This window comes from Carcharhinus amblyrhynchos, unplaced genomic scaffold, assembly GCF_965287045.1.
Source record: "Carcharhinus amblyrhynchos unplaced genomic scaffold, sCarAmb.v2.hapA chromosome_1150, whole genome shotgun sequence".
NCBI lineage: Eukaryota > Metazoa > Chordata > Chondrichthyes > Carcharhiniformes > Carcharhinidae > Carcharhinus > Carcharhinus amblyrhynchos.
Window position 1 is genome coordinate 1 of NW_027650890.1, and position 15444 is coordinate 15444.

The window sequence follows — 15444 nt, forward strand, 5'->3', positions numbered from 1 at the left end:
ACCCCGACACTCGTACCCCCAGATACCCCGACACTCGTACCCCCCCGATACCCCGACACTCGTACCCCCCGATACCCCGACACTCGTACCCCCCGATACCCCGACACTCGTACCCCCCGATACCCCGACACTCGTACCCCCCGATACCCCGACACTCGTACCCCCCGATACCCCGACACTCGTACCCCCCGATACCCCGACACTCGTACCCCCCGATACCCCGACACTCGTACCCCCCGATACCCCGACACTCGTACCCACAGATACCCCGACACTCGTACCCCCCGATACCCCGACACTCGTACCCCCCGATACCCCGACACTCGTACCCCCCGATACCCCGACACTCGTACCCCCCGATACCCCGACACTCGTACCCCCCGATACCCCGACACTCGTACCCCCCGATACCCCGACACTCGTACCCCCCGATACCCCGACACTCGTACCCCCCGATACCCCGACACTCGTACCCCCCGATACCCCGACACTCGTACCCCCCGATACCCCGACACTCGTACCCCCCGATACCCCGACACTCGTACCCCCCGATACCCCGACACTCGTACCCCCCGATACCCCGACACTCGTACCCCCCGATACCCCGACACTCGTACCCCCCGATACCCCGACACTCGTACCCCCCGATACCCCGACACTCGTACCCCCCAATACCCCGACACTCATACCCCCCAATACCCCGACACTCATACCCCCCAATACCCCGACACTCATACCCCCCAATACCCCGACACTCATACCCCCCAATACCCCCAGATACTCCACAATACCCCCAGACACCCCACTGATACACCGCTACCCCCAAATACCCTGACACTGATACCCCCCAATACCCCCAGATACCCCAACACTGATACCCCCCAATACCCCCAGATACCCCAACACTGATACCCCCCAATACCCCCAGATACGCCAACACTGATACCCCGCAACCCCCAAATACCCCGACCGATACCCCCAATACCCCCAGACACCGATACCCCCAGACACCCCGACACTGATACCCCCAGACACCCCGACACTGATACCCCCAGACACCCCGACACTGATACCCCCAGACACCCCGACACTGATACCCCCAGACACCCCGACACTGATACCCCCAGACACCCCGACACTGATACCCCCAGACACCCCGACACTGATACCCCCAGACACCCCGACACTGATACCCCCAGACACCCCGACACTGATACCCCCAGACACCCCGACACTGATACCCCCAGACACCCCGACACTGATACCCCCAGACACCCCGACACTGATACCCCCAGACACCCTGACACTGATACCCCCAGTCACCCCGACACTGATACCCCCAGACACCCAGACACCCCGACACAGGCACCCACCAATACCCCCAGACACCCCAGTGATACCCCCACTACCCCCAGACACCCCGACACTGATACCCCCGCTACCCTGACACTGATACCCACGCTACCCCGACACTGATACCCACGCTACCCCCAGACACCCCGACACTGATACCCCCGCTACCCCCAGACACCCCGACACTGATACCCCCGCTACCCCCAGACACCCCGACACTGATATCCCCGCTACCCCCAGATACCCCGACACTGATACCCCCGCCACCCCCAGACACCCCGACACTGGTACCCCTGCTACCCCCAGACACCCCAACACTGATACCCCCGCTACCCCCAGACACCCCGACACTGATACCCCCGCTACCCCCAGACACCCCGACACTGACACCCCCGCTACCCCCAGACACCCCGACACTGATACCCCCGCTACCCCCAGACACCCCGACACTGATACCCCCGCTACCCCCAGACACCCCGACACTGATATCCCCGCTACCCCCAGACACCCCGACACTGATACCCCCGCTACCCCCAGACACCCCGACACTGGTACCCCCGCTACCCCCAGACACCCCGACACTGATACCCCCGCTACCCCCAGACACCCCGACACTGATACCCCCGCTACCCCCAGACACCCCGACACTGATATCCCCGCTACCCCCAGACACCCCGACACTGATACCCCCGCTACCCCCAGACACCCCGACACTGATACCCCCGCTACCCCCAGACACCCCGACACTGATATCCCCGCTACCCCCAGACACCCCGACACTGATATCCCCGCTACCCCCAGACACCCCGACACTGATATCCCCGCTACCCCCAGACACCCCGACACTGATACCCCCGCTACCCCCAGACACCCCGACACTGATATCCCCGCTACCCCCAGACACCCCGACACTGATATCCCCGCTACCCCCAGACACCCCGACACTGGTACCCCCGCTACCCCCAGACACCCCGACACTGATACCCCCCGCTACCCACAGACACCCCGACACTGATACCTCCGCTACCCCCAGACACCCCGACACTGGTACCCCCCGCTACCCCCAGATACCCCGACACTGATACCCCCGCCACCCCCAGACACCCCGACACTGGTACCCCTGCTACCCCCAGACACCCCAACACTGATATCCCCGCTACCCCCAGACACCCCGACACTGATGCCCCCGCTACCCCCAGACACCCCGACACTGGTACCCCCGCTACCCCCAGACACCCTGACACTGGTACCCCCCGCTACCACCAGATACCCCGACACTGATACCCACGCTACCCCCAGACACCCCGACACTGATACCCCCGCTACCCCCAGACACCCCGACACTGATACCCCCGCTACCCACAGACACCCCGACACTGATATCCCCGCTACCCCCAGACACCCCGACACTGATACCCCCGCTACCCCCAGACACCCCGACACTGATACCCCCGCTACCCCCAGACACCCCGACACTGATACCCCCGCTACCCCCAGACACCCCGACACTGATATCCCCGCTACCCCCAGACACCCCGACACTGATACCTCCGCTACCCCCAGACACCCCGACACTGATACCCCCGCTACCCCCAGACACCCCGACACTGACACCCCCGCTACCCCCAGACACCCCGACACTGACACCCCCGCTACCCCCAGACACCCCGACACTGATATCCCCGCTACCCCCAGACACCCCGACACTGATACCCCCCGCTACCCCCAGATACCCCGACACTGATACCCCCGCCACCCCCAGACACCCCGACACTGGTACCCCTGCTACCCCCAGACACCCCGACACTGATATCCCCGCTACCCCCAGACACCCCGACACTGATACCCCCCGCTACCCCCAGATACCCCGACACTGATACCCCCGCTACCCCCAGACACCCCGACACTGATACCCCCGCTACCCCCAGACACCCCGACACTGATATCCCCGCTACCCCCAGACACCCCGACACTGATACCCCCCGCTACCCCCAGATACCCCGACACTGATACCCCCGCCACCCCCAGACACCCCGACACTGGTACCCCTGCTACCCCCAGACACCCCGACACTGGTACCCCTGCTACCCCCAGACACCCCGACACTGGTACCCCTGCTACCCCCAGATACCCCAGAACTGATACCCCCGCTACCCCCAGATACCCCGACACTGATACCCCCGCTACCCCCAGACACCCCGACACTGATACCCCCAGTACCCCCAATACCCCCAGATACCCCAGAACTGATACCCCTGCCACCCCCAGATACCCCAACACTGATACCACAGCCACCTCCACATACCCCGACACTGATACCCCCTTCCACCCCCAGACACCCCGACACTGATACCCCAGCTACCCCCAGACACCCCAGTACTGATACCCCAACACTGATACCCCCAATACACCCAGATACACCCCAATACCCCCAGATACCCTGACACTGATACCCCCTTCCACCCCCAGACACCCCGACACTGATACCCCAGCTACCCCCAGACACCCCAGTACTGATACCCCAACACTGATACCCCCAATACACCCCAATACCCCCAGATACCCCGACACTGATAACCCCAATACCCCCGCTACCCCCAGACACCCCGACACCGATACCCACAGATACCCCGACACTGATACCCCCAGACACCCCAGGACTGATTGATTGGGTAACAAATTGTCCCTATATTGGACCTCCCTGATCCTCGCACATTAGGCGTAGACTAAAATCATGAATAGGTCACTGAGACAATGGGACGGCGGCGCGGGCTCGTTGGGCCGAAGGGCCTGTTTCCCGTGCTGTGTTGTTCTTTGACTGATACCCCCGCTACCCCCAGATACTACGACACTGATACCCCCGCTACCCCCAGACACCCCAGGACTGATACCCCCGTGACCCCCAGATACCCCGACACATACCCTCCAATACCCCCAGACACCCTGACACTGATACCCCGCTACCCCCAGACACCCCAGTACTGATACCCCCACTACCCCCAGATACACCCCAATACCCCCAGATACCCCGACACTGATAACCCCAATACCCCCGCTACCCCCAGACACCCCAACACAGATACCCCGACACTGATATCCCCCGATACCCCCAGACACCCCGACACTGATACCCCCGCTACCTCCAGACACCTCGACACTGATACCCCCGCTATCCCCCAGGCACCCCAGGACTGATACCCCCGCTACCCCGACACTGATACCCCTGCTACCCCCAGATACCCCAGGACTGATAACCCCGCTACCCCCAGACACCCCGACACTGATATCTCCGCTACCCACAGACACCCCGACACTGATACCCCACTACCCCCAGATACACCCCAATACCCCCAGATACACCCCAATACCCTGACACTGACAACCCCAATACACCCGCTACCCACAGATACCCCGACACCCCCAATACCCTCAGATACCCCAGGACTGATACCCCCGCTACCCCCAGATACCCCAGGACTGATACCCTGCTACCCCCAGACACCCCAGTACTGATACCCCACACTGGTACCCCCCAATACACCCAGATACCCCGACACTGATAACCCCAATACCCCCGCTACCCCCAGATACCCCAGGACTGATACCCCCGCCACCCCCATATACCCCGACACTGATACCCCCAGATACACCCCAATACCCCCAGATACCCTGACACTGATATCCCCGCTACCCCCAGATACCCCGACACTGATACCCCCGCCACCCCCAGACACCCCAACACTGGTACCCCTGCTACCCCCAGAAACCCCAACACTGATACCCCCAGATACACCCCAATACCCCGACACTGATACCCCCACATTGATACCCCCTCTACCCTCAGATACACAATACCCCCAGATACCCCGACACTGATACCCCCGCTACCACCAGCCACCCCGACACTGATACCCCCGCTACCCCAACACTGATACCCCCCGCCACCCCCGGATACCCCCAGACACCCCGACACTGATACCCCCCGCCACCCCCAGATACCCCGACACTGATACCCCTGCTACCCCCAGATACCCTGACATACCCCCTCTACCCCGACACTGATACCCCCCAATACCTCCAGACACTCCAGGACTGATACCCCCACTACCCCCAGATACCCCGACACTGATACCCCCAGATACACCCCAATACCCCCAGATACCCTGATACTGATACCCCCGCCACCCCCATATACCCCGACACTGATACCCCCAGATACACCCCAATACCCCCAGATACCCTGACACTGATACCCCCGCCACCCCCAGATACCCCGACACATACCCCCCAATACCCCCAGACACCCCAGGACTGATACCCCCACTACCCCCAGACACCCTGCACTGATACCCCCGCTACCCCCAGACACCCCGACACTGATACCCCCAAAAACCCCGACACTGATACCCCCGCTACCCCCAGATACACAACAATACCCCCAGATACCCCGACACTGTCACCCCCGCTACCCCCAGTCACACCGACACTGATACTCCCGCTACCCCCAGATACCCCAACACTGATACCCCCAGATACACCCCAATACCCCCAGATGCACCCCAATACCCCGACACTGATATGCCCACATTGATACCCCCTTTACACCCAGATACACCACAATACCCCCAGATGCCCCGACACTGATGCCCCCGCCACCCCTAGATACCCCGACACTGATACCACCGCTACCCCCAGATACCCCGACACTGATACCCCCAAAAACCCCGACACTGATACCCCTGCTACCCCCAGATACCCCAACACTGATACCCCCAATACACCCCGATACCCCCAGATACACCCCAATACCCCAACATTGATACCCCCTCTACCCCGATACACCACAATACCCCCAGATACCCCGACACTGATACCCCCGCTACCCCCAGATACCCCAACTGATACCCCAGATACACCCCGATACCCCCAGATGCCCCGATACTGATACCCCCGCTACCCCCAGATACCCCAACTGATACCCCAGATACACCCCGATACCCCCAGATGCCCCGACACTGATGCCCCCGCCACCCCCAGACACCCCGACACTGATACCCCCGCTACCCCCAGACACCCCGACACTGATACCCCCGCTACCCCCAGACACCCCGACACTGATACCCCCGCTACCCCCAGACACCCCGACACTGATACCCCCGCTACCCCCAGACACCCCGACACTGATACCCCCGCTACCCCCAGACACCCCGACACTGATACCCCCGCTACCCCCAGACACCCCGACACTGATACCCCCGCTACCCCCAGACACCCCGACACTGATACCCCCGCTACCCCCAGACACCCCGACACTGACACCCCCGCTACCCCCAGACACCCCGACACTGATACCCCCGCTACCCCTAGACACCCCGACACTCATACCCCCGCTACCCCCAGACACCCCGACACTGATACCCCCGCTACCCCCAGACACTGACACCCCCGCTACCCCCAGACACCCCGACACTGACACCCCCGCTACCCCCAGTCACACCCCGACACTGATACCCCCGCTACCCCCAGACACCCCGACACTGATACCCCCGCTACCCCCAGACACCCCGACACTGGTACCCCCGCCACCCCCAGACACCCCGACACTGATACCCCCGCTACCCCTAGACACCCCGACACTCATACCCCCGCTACCCCCAGACACCCCGACACTGATACCCCCGCTACCCCCAGACACCCCGACACTGATACCCCCGCTACCCCCAGACACACCGACACTGATATCCCCGCTACCCCCAGACACCCCGACACTGATACCCCCGCTACCCCCAGACACCCCGACACTGATATCCCCGCTACCCCCAGTCACACCCCGACACTGATACCCCCGCCACCCCGACACTGATACCCCCGCTACCCCCAGACACACCGACACTGATATCCCCGCTACCCCCAGACACCCCGACACTGATACCCCCGCCACCCCCAGACACCCCGACACTGATACCCCCGCTACCCCCAGATACCCCGACACTGATACCCCCGCTACCCCCAGACACCCCGACACTGATATCCCCGCTACCCCCAGACACCCCGACACTGATATCCCCGCTACGCCCAGACACCCCGACACTGACACCCCCGCTACCCCCAGACACCCCGACACTGATACCCCCACTACCCCCAGACACCCCGACACTGATACCCCCGCCACCCCCAGACACCCCGACACTGATACCCCCGCTACCCCTAGACACCCCGACACTGATACCCCCGCTACCCCCAGACACCCCGACACTGACACCCCCGCTACCCCCAGACACACCCCGACACTGACACCCCCGCTACCCCTAGACACCCCGACACTGATACCCCCGCTACCCCCAGACACCCCGACACTGATACCCCCGCTACCCCCAGACACCCCGACACTGATATCCCCGCCACCCCCAGACACCCCGACACTGATACCCCCGCTACCCCCAGACACCCCGACACTGACACCCCCGCTACCCCCAGGCACCCCGACACTGATACCCCCGCTACCCCCAGACACCCCGACACTGATACCCCCGCTACCCCCAGACACACCCCGACACTGATATCCCCGCTACCCCCAGACACTCCGACACTGATACCCCCGCTACCCCCAGACACCCCGACACTGATACCCCCGCTACCCCCAGACACCCCGACACTGATACCCCCGCTACCCCCAGACACCCCGACACTGACACCCCCGATACCCCCAGACACCCCGACACTGACACCCCCGCTACCCCCAGACACCCCGACACTGACACCCCCGCTACCCCCAGACACTCCGACACTGATACCCCCGCTACCCCCAGTCACACCCCGACACTGATACCCCCGCTACCCCCAGACACCCCGACACTGACACCCCCGCTACCCCCAGACACACCCCGACACTGATATCCCCGCTACCCACTGATACACCCCAATAACCCCAGAACCCCCAACAGATATCCCCACTACCCCCAGATATACCCCAATACCACGACATTGATACCCCCACTAGCCCCAGGTGCACCCCAATACCCCCAGATGCCCCCGATACCTCGACACTGATATCCCCGCTACCCCCAGATATCCCAACACAGATACCCCCCAGATACCCCGACATACATACCCCCGATACCTGCAGATACCCCAACACTGATACCCCCCCCAGATACCCCGACATAGATACCCGACACCCCCAATACCCACAGAGACCCCGACACTGATCGCCCCCCACAGAGACCCCGACACTGATCGCCCCCCACAGAGACCCCGACACTGATCGCCCCCCACAGAGACCCCGACACGGATCGCCCCCCACAGAGACCCCGACACTGATCGCCCCCCACAGAGACCCCGACACTGATCGCCCCCCACAGAGACCCCGACACTGATCGCCCCCCACAGAGACCCCGACACTGATCGCCCCCCACAGAGACCCCGACACTGATCGCCCCCCACAGAGACCCCGACACTGATCGCCCCCCACAGAGACCCCGACACTGATCGCCCCCCACAGAGACCCCGACACTGATCGCCCCCCACAGAGACCCCGACACTGATCGCCCCCCACAGAGACCCCGACACTGATCGCCCCCCACAGAGACCCCGACACTGATCGCCCCCCACAGAGACCCCGACACTGATCGCCCCCCACAGAGACCCCGACACTGATCGCCCCCCACAGAGACCCCGACACTGATCGCCCCCCACAGAGACCCCGACACTGATCGCCCCCCACAGAGACCCCGACACTGATCGCCCCCCACAGAGACCCCGACACTGATCGCCCCCCACAGAGACCCCGACACTGATCGCCCCCCACAGAGACCCCGACACTGATCGCCCCCCACAGAGACCCCGACACTGATCGCCCCCCACAGAGACCCCGACACTGATCGCCCCCCACAGAGACCCCGACACTGATCGCCCCCCACAGAGACCCGACACTGATCGCCCCCCACAGAGACCCCGACACTGATCGCCCCCCACAGAGACCCCGACACTGATCGCCCCCCACAGAGACCCCGACACTGATCGCCCCCCACAGAGACCCCGACACTGATCGCCCCCCACAGAGACCCCGACACTGATCGTCCCCCACAGAGACCCCGACACTGATCGCCCCCCACAGAGACCCCGACACTGATCGCCCCCCACAGAGACCCCGACACTGATCGCCCCCCACAGAGACCCCGACACTGATCGCCCCCCACAGAGACCCCGACACTGATCGCCCCCCACAGAGACCCCGACACTGATCGCCCCCCACAGAGACCCCGACACTGATCGCCCCCCACAGAGACCCCGACACTGATCGCCCCCCACAGAGACCCCGACACTGATCGTCCCCCACAGAGACCCCGACACTGATCGTCCCCCACAGAGACCCCGACACTGATCGCCCCCCACAGAGACCCCGACACTGATCGCCCCCCACAGAGACCCCGACACTGATCGCCCCCCACAGAGACCCCGACACTGATCGCCCCCCACAGAGACCCCGACACTGATCGCCCCCCACAGAGACCCCGACACTGATCGTCCCCCACAGAGACCCCGACACTGATCGCTCCCCACAGAGACCCCGACACGGATCGCCCCCCACAGAGACCTCGACACTGATCGCCCCCCACAGAGACCCCGACACTGATCGCCCCCCACAGAGACCCCGACACTGATCGTCCCCCACAGAGACCTCGACACGGACAAATACACTCCCTGCCCCGACCCTCACACCCAGATACCCCCAGCAAATACACTCCCTAATACCGACCCTCACACCCAGATACCCCCAGCAAATACACTCCCTGCCCCGACCCTCACAGCCAGATACCCGCAGCAAATACACTCCCTGCCCCGACCCTCACACCCAGATACCCCCAGCAAATACACTCCCTGCCCCGACCCTCACACCCAGATACCCCCAGCAAATACACTCCCTAATACCGACCCTCACACCCAGATACCCCCAGCAAATACAATCCCTGCCCCGACCCTCACACCCAGATACCCCCAGCAAATACACTCCCTGCCCCGACCCTCACACCCAGATACCCCCAGCAAATACACTCCCTGCACTGACCCTCACACCCAGATACCCCCAGCAAATACACTCCCTGCCCCGACCCTCACACCCAGATACCCCCAGCAAATACACTCCCTAATACCGACCCTCACACCCAGATACCCCCAGCAAATACACTCCCTGCCCCGACCCTCACACCCAGATACCCCCAGCAAATACACTCCCTGCCCCGACCCTCACACCCAGATACCCCCAGCAAATACAATCCCTACCCCGACCCTCACACCCAGATACCCCCAGCAAATACACTCCCTGCCCTGACCCTCACACCCAGATACCCCCAGCAAATACACTCCCTGCCCCGACCCTCACACCCAGATACCCCCAGCAAATACACTCCCTAATACCGACCCTCACACCCAGATACCCCCAGCAAATACACTCCCTGCCCTGACCCTCACACCCAGATACCCCCAGCAAATACACTCCCTAATACCGACCCTCACACCCAGATACCCCCAGCAAATACACTCCCTAATACCGACCCTCACACCCAGATACCCCCAGCAAATACACTCCCTAATACCGACCCTCACACCCAGATACCCCCAGCAAATACAATCCCTAATACCGACCCTCACACCCAGATACCCCCAGCAAATACAATCCCTAATACCGACCCTCACACCCAGATACCCCCAGCAAATACACTCCCTAATACCGACCCTCACACCCAGATACCCCCAGCAAATACACTCCCTAATACCGACCCTCACACCCAGATACCCCCAGCAAATACACTCCCTAATACCGACCCTCACACCCAGATACCCCCAGCAAATACACTCCCTAATACCGACCCTCACACCCAGATACCCCCAGCAAATACACTCCCTGCCCCGACCCTCACACCCAGATACCCCCAGCAAATACACTCCCTGCCCTGACCCTCACACCCAGATACCCCCAGCAAATACACTCCCTAATACCGACCCTCACACCCAGATACCCCCAGCAAATACACTCCCTGCCCTGACCCTCACACCCAGATACCCCCAGCAAATACACTCCCTGCCCCGACCCTCACACCCAGATACCCCCAGCAAATACACTCCCTAATACCGACCCTCACACCCAGATACCCCCAGCAAATACACTCCCTAATACCGACCCTCACACCCAGATACCCCCAGCAAATACACTCCCTGCCCTGACCCTCACACCCAGATACCCCCAGCAAATACACTCCCTAATACCGACCCTCACACCCAGATACCCCCAGCAAATACACTCCCTGCCCTGACCCTCACACCCAGATACCCCCAGCAAATACACTCCCTAATACCGACCCTCACACCCAGATACCCCCAGCAAATACACTCCCTGCCCCGACCCTCACACCCAGATACCCCCAGCAAATACACTCCCTGCCCCGACCCTCACACCCAGATACCCCCAGCAAATACACTCCCTGCCCCGACCCTCACACCCAGATACCCCCAGCAAATACACTCCCTGCCCCGACCCTCACACCCAGATACCCCCAGCAAATACACTCCCTGCCCTGACCCTCACACCCAGATACCCCCAGCAAATACACTCCCTGCCCCGACCCTCACACCCAGATACCCCCAGCAAATACACTCCCTAATACCGACCCTCACACCCAGATACCCCCAGCAAATACACTCCCTGCCCTGACCCTCACACCCAGATACCCCCAGCAAATACACTCCCTGCCCCGACCCTCACACCCAGATACCCCCAGCAAATACACTCCCTAATACCGACCCTCACACCCAGATACCCCCAGCAAATACACTCCCTGCACTGACCCTCACACCCAGATACCCCCAGCAAATACACTCCCTGCCCCGACCCTCACACCCAGATACCCCCAGCAAATACACTCCCTGCCCTGACCCTCACACCCAGATACCCCCAGCAAATACACTCCCTGCCCTGACCCTCACACCCAGATACCCCCAGCAAATACACTCCCTGCCCCGACCCTCACACCCAGATACCCCCAGCAAATACACTCCCTGCCCCGACCCTCACACCCAGATACCCCCAGCAAATACACTCCCTAATACCGACCCTCACACCCAGATACCCCCAGCAAATACACTCCCTAATACCGACCCTCACACCCAGATACCCCCAGCAAATACACTCCCTAATACCGACCCTCACACCCAGATACCCCCAGCAAATACACTCCCTAATCCTGACCCTCACACCCAGATACCCCCAGCAAATACACTCCCTGCCCCGACCCTCACACCCAGATACCCCCAGCAAATACACTCCCTAATACCGACCCTCACACCCAGATACCCCCAGCAAATACACTCCCTGCCCTGACCCTCACACCCAGATACCCCCAGCAAATACACTCCCTGCCCCGACCCTCACACCCAGATACCCCCAGCAAATACACTCCCTAATCCTGACCCTCACACCCAGATACCCCCAGCAAATACACTCCCTGCCCCGACCCTCACACCCAGATACCCCCAGCAAATACACTCCCTAATACCGACCCTCACACCCAGATACCCCCAGCAAATACAATCCCTAATACCGACCCTCACACCCAGATACCCCCAGCAAATACACTCCCTAATACCGACCCTCACACCCAGATACCCCCAGCAAATACACTCCCTGCCCCGACCCTCACACCCAGATACCCCCAGCAAATACACTCCCTAATCCTGACCCTCACACCCAGATACCCCCAGCAAATACACTCCCTAATACCGACCCTCACACCCAGATACCCCCAGCAAATACACTCCCTGCCCTGACCCTCACACCCAGATACCCCCAGCAAATACACTCCCTGCCCCGACCCTCACACCCAGATACCCCCAGCAAATACACTCCCTAATCCTGACCCTCACACCCAGATACCCCTAGCAAATACACTCCCTAATACCGACCCTCACACCCAGATACCCCCAGCAAATACACTCCCTAATACCGACCCTCACACCCAGATACCCCCAGCAAATACACTCCCTGCCCCGACCCTCACACCCAGATACCCCCAGCAAATACACTCCCTAATACCGACCCTCACACCCAGATACCCCCAGCAAATACAATCCCTACCCCGACCCTCACACCCAGATACCCCCAGCAAATACACTCCCTGCCCCGACCCTCACACCCAGATACCCCCAGCAAATACACTCCCTGCCCCGACCCTCACACCCAGATACCCCCAGCAAATACAATCCCTACCCCGACCCTCACACCCAGATACCCCCAGCAAATACACTCCCTAATACCGACCCTCACACCCAGATACCCCCAGCAAATACACTTCCTAATCCTGACCCTCACACCCAGATACCCCCAGCAAATACACTCCCTGCCCCGACCCTCACACCCAGATACCCCCAGCAAATACACTCCCTGCCCCGACCCTCACACCCAGATACCCCCAGCAAATACACTCCCTAATCCTGACCCTCACACCCAGATACCCCCAGCAAATACACTCCCTAATACCGACCCTCACACCCAGATACCCCCAGCAAATACACTCCCTGCCCCGACCCTCACACCCAGATACCCCCAGCAAATACACTCCCTAATACCGACCCTCACACCCAGATACCCCCAGCAAATACACTCCCTGCCCTGACCCTCACACCCAGATACCCCCAGCAAATACACTCCCTAATCCTGACCCTCACACCCAGATACCCCCAGCAAATACACTCCCTGCCCTGACCCTCACACCCAGATACCCCTAGCAAATACACTCCCTAATACCGACCCTCACACCCAGATACCCCCAGCAAATACACTCCCTGCCCCGACCCTCACACCCAGATACCCCCAGCAAATACACTCCCTGCCCCGACCCTCACACCCAGATACCCCCAGCAAATACACTCCCTAATACCGACCCTCACACCCAGATACCCCCAGCAAATACACTCCCTGCCCCGACCCTCACACCCAGATACCCCCAGCAAATACACTCCCTAATACCGACCCTCACACCCAGATACCCCCAGCAAATACACTCCCTAATACCGACCCTCACACCCAGATACCCCCAGCAAATACACTCCCTAATCCTGACCCTCACACCCAGATACCCCCAGCAAATACACTCCCTAATACCGACCCTCACACCCAGATACCCCCAGCAAATACACTCCCTGCCCCGACCCTCACACCCAGATACCCCCAGCAAATACACTCCCTGCCCCGACCCTCACACCCAGATACCCCCAGCAAATACACTCCCTAATACCGACCCTCACACCCAGATACCCCCAGCAAATACACTCCCTGCCCCGACCCTCACACCCAGATACCCCCAGCAAATACACTCCCTGCCCTGACCCTCACACCCAGATACCCCCAGCAAATACACTCCCTAATACCGACCCTCACACCCAGATACCCCCAGCAAATACACTCCCTGCCCCGACCCTCACACCCAGATACCCCCAGCAAATACAATCCCTAATACCGACCCTCACACCCAGATACCCCCAGCAAATACACTCCCTGCCCTGACCCTCACACCCAGATACCCCCAGCAAATACACTCCCTAATACCGACCCTCACACCCAGATACCCCCAGCAAATACACTCCCTGCCCCGACCCTCACACCCAGATACCCCCAGCAAATACACTCCCTGCCCCGACCCTCACACCCAGATACCCCCAGCAAATACAATCCCTAATACCGACCCTCACACCCAGATACCCCCAGCAAATACACTCCCTAATACCGACCCTCACACCCAGATACCCCCAGCAAATACACTCCCTAATACCGACCCTCACACCCAGATACCCCCAGCAAATACACTCCCTGCCCCGACCCTCACACCCAGATACCCCCAGCAAATACACTCCCTGCCCCGACCCTCACACCCAGATACCCCCAGCAAATACACTCCCTGCCCCGACCCTCACACCCAGATACCCCCAGCAAATACACTCCCTGCCCCGACCCTCACACCCAGATACCCCCAGCAAATACACTCCCTGCCCCGACCCTCACACCCAGATACCCCCAGCAAATACACTCCCTAATCCTGA